This window comes from Quercus suber, unplaced genomic scaffold (assembly GCF_002906115.3).
Source record: "Quercus suber isolate HL8 unplaced genomic scaffold, Cork oak 2.0 scaffold_8, whole genome shotgun sequence".
In the NCBI taxonomy this organism is placed as follows: Eukaryota; Viridiplantae; Streptophyta; class Magnoliopsida; order Fagales; family Fagaceae; genus Quercus; species Quercus suber.
In genome coordinates, this window is record NW_027069474.1 from 1452232 (window position 1) to 1456084 (window position 3853).

Consider the following 3853-nt stretch of genomic DNA (forward strand, 5'->3'; position numbering starts at 1 on the left):
AACTCATTAAGTTTGTTTTACATTGACCACTGAAAACATTTTTCATTGATGATGCCAAAAAATCGTCAGTAAGTTGCACGATCCTCATGTACTCAACACTAGACTTGCACAACACAGAAAAAGAAGAAGACCTTACAAAGAGTACCAGTGTGGTACCGACTAAATACCCTCCGAAGGTTAAGTTAGAGAACTCTTCACAACTCTAGAGTGCTAGAGCTGAGAGAAATTATGCGTACCTTTGTGAGATAGGGTTTTGGGGGTTATATAGTGGTGTAGATTTGACCTTAATTCCTTGAGGAGGAAGGCCTTTCCTTATGGGGAGAACTCTCCATCAAACTTTCGAATTTTTCGGGATGGTCTTCATTGTAGATGACCCTCAATTATGGTTGGGCGTAAGGAGCAAGGCTTTTCAATGTCAGGATTTTTGATGAGCACTTCCAGCCACATGAGTACCGTGCGTCCCCCTCTATTGGGTTCGTCCACCTGGGATTCATTCCTTTTGTTTGGTCTATCCATATTGAGGTTCGCCTAACTAAGGTTCGCTTCCTCTAGATCCATCTGCCCATAGAAATGTATTTGTCAGTCTTGTCACGTCATTAGCTTTGTAGGTCTAAAAATACCCTTATCAGTCATCATACTAAATATTGAAAATTATGAAAAATATTTTTCAACGTTTTATTCTTTTTTTTTTTTTTTTAAATTATAATCCCCTCTCTTTATTCCTGTATCATCTTGGAGAACAAAAAAAAAAAAATATAATGAATTCAATTGCCCCTCGCAACCACCTCCATTTCATATGTGCTTATCTTTTTCTTTTCTTATTTTAATTTTTAATTTAGAGCATTTAAGTAAGATAATGGATTTTTTTTTACAAAAAAAATAGGAAGATTAGATGAACAATTAAAATCCCAATACGGATAAAGGTTGAGCAATTAATATTTAGGAATTAGGATTGTAAAAAATATAGTTTTTTAGGCCTGATTAGTAGGAGGATTTTTGTTTGTTTGTTTGTTTTTTTTTTTTTTTTTTTTTTTAACATTATAAAAATTCTAAAAATAAAAATTTAAAATATTGAAAATATATTTGCATAAAGCGACATGTAAAATCTGTAGATAACTTTTTTCTTTTTCTTTTTTTTTTTGTGGATAAATGATAAGGGAATATAGCTCACCATGTATTTTTTTTTTTTTTTTAATAATATGTTTCAAATTTGAAGTGTGAGAATTTTTTTTTGTGATAAAGATAAGTTTCTTAATTTAAGAGATAATAGAGTTTAGACAAATATGTGGGGTCTATTGTTTTCAATTTATTTACAACTATGTTGTCAAAAACATTTTCTGTATCCTGAAAACACCCTCTTACCCATTTTCAAAATTATGTTCTAAATCAAGAAAATAAGATACAGTTTTTTGAAAAATGTATTTAGAAAATATTAGTCAAACAATAAATTTAAGTGTGAAACCCACCATTTTATGGATTGCAAAACAAAAAACTATATTTAAATACTCTTACCAAACATAGCCTTATTTTTGTTTGAGATTTTGTTTTTATTCTTTTTTGGGATTAAATTTATTTTACAACTTTTTTTTCTAGGGAGTTTTTTTAAGAGAGTTTCAACCTATGACATCAGCTCCTAGTAATAGCTTTTTATCATCCGACAAAGGCACTAATCAGTTTCTGGTAATCTTAGATCTTTTATTCAACAACCTGATTTCAATGTTAGGAGTCAAACTTATTCATGTGTAATTTGTACTTTTATAAATCATGTGATCTATATAGCAGTAATATGACTTGTTTAAAAATTTAATGAATCACACATATATAATATATTTGATGGTTTAAAAAAAACTTTTTTTTTGAGAGGATGGTTTAAGAAAACTTTATCCTTCATTCTCCTTAACATTTTCCTTGGGATTTTTATATTTTATATCTTTCAAAAATGACTCTAAATACGTCAAAGAAAAAAAGAAAAAGAAAAAGAGGAGACTAGAGATAGCACAGTAAGCCGATCATATTTTGATCTTTTTGGGTTTCACTTTTATTCAGATCTCTCTCTCTCTTTTTTATATTTGACATTCACATGATTTCTTTATTTGCTTTATAGTTAATAAATGTTCCCTTGATACGAAGGGTTTCACCGAGAAAGAATGCAAACCAAGTTGAAAAAAATAGGCATGGATTTCATATTAGCAAACTAAAAGGGGTAGTTTATTTGCTCAATATCTGAATTATTAATTATGTCGCTTTATTTTTCATAAGTGAAATCAAACCTTGTAGATTATTTTTGGTCAGTCTCAATTTAATAGAAATATTTATTTATATAATTAAATGAATGAGGACAGTCAATTATTTTTCAAATCAATATTTTTGAACTTAATACAATTATTCTTTTCATCAATAAACAGGCAGCTAATTCTCCAACATCTTGGAATTGCCATGAACGGTGTATGTAAGGGCTGGATTTTGACTCTCAGCCCACTAGAAATAGATGATGGCCCAACGAGCCTAAAACAACATATTTGTTAGAGAGTGCATCTTACAAGTAAGACTTAGCAAATCATGTATGAGCTACAATAGATTGGATTCGCGCTAGAAAGATAAGGAAACACAGTTTGAAGGGAATAACACTCATCAGTCAAGTCTGAGGATAAAGTGTCCTTATATTCACTTAAGTTTATCTATGTACAATATGTTCTTTTTGCCTTTTGTTTGTTTTTCCAGTGATTCCATACCCCATTACTCATAGGGGGTCTTTTCTTTATATAGTCCTATTCCTTTTCAATCCCAGCCTTTCACCTGTTGATTGTACAAGTGATCTTCTGGATGCTTGTCCCATCAAAGCCCTCTTGGAATCTTTGTGTGTAGCCGTAAGACTTAATATCACCGTTTAGACATCATTTCTATATAAATGCAACCAGTTGGTTAGATGCAGAACATTTAATATGGTGGTAGTCTTCTCAAATATGTTCTGGTTTACTGTGGAATCTTTTATCTGAAACTTATTGATAGGTCAAAAACGTATGGACCTTTTATGATGAATTAATTGATTAATTAGCCAAATTTATTAATTAATCAAATTAACATGCAAACGCGTGGTAGCACAAACAAATCATCAATTAAACTAAGTGCAGCGAAAAATAAATTGACACGGTGATTTGTTTACGAATGGGGAAAACCTACACGGCAAAAACCTCACCGAGTGATTTTAAGGTCACTGCTTCTGAGAATCCACTATTATCACAACAAGCGGTTACAAGTAAAAAAATCCCAATACCTTATACCAACCTACAGTTGAACCCTTACCCTAATACCCAATTGGACTTGTTCTGTAGTGACAACCTCTCCTTGTAATGCACGACTCCCAGTACTTGTCTAACCAATTACGCAATCTCAGTACGCGACTTCAATCACCAACTAGAGAAAGTTGTTGGCTGCAAAGTTCTTCAGTTCATCACACGATGAAGATCCAGAAGATGCTTAGTCATAAAACCCTACAGTGTACAAACACAACAACTTCTTCGCAAGAAATATGAACTAGGGCAAATTCTGTCTCCGGTCACAATTTGCTTGAACAAACTTTGCTCAACATTTGTGCAACTTGTTCTCACCTTTAACGACCTTTAAAATAATCTTTTTATATGTCTAGGGTTGTGAGAAAAGAAAGTCCAAACATACAATCACAGATTAGAGTCAAAACAGAATTGAAACTCTGTTTTCCATAAACCTCGACAGATACCCTATCTGTCGAGCTGTTGTTGAGCCACAGGGCTAGAACAGCTCTTCAAGCTCGATAGATGGCTATTTGTCGAGCTTTAATGACAAGTACTTTTTTAGCTTGAATTTTGGACAGACT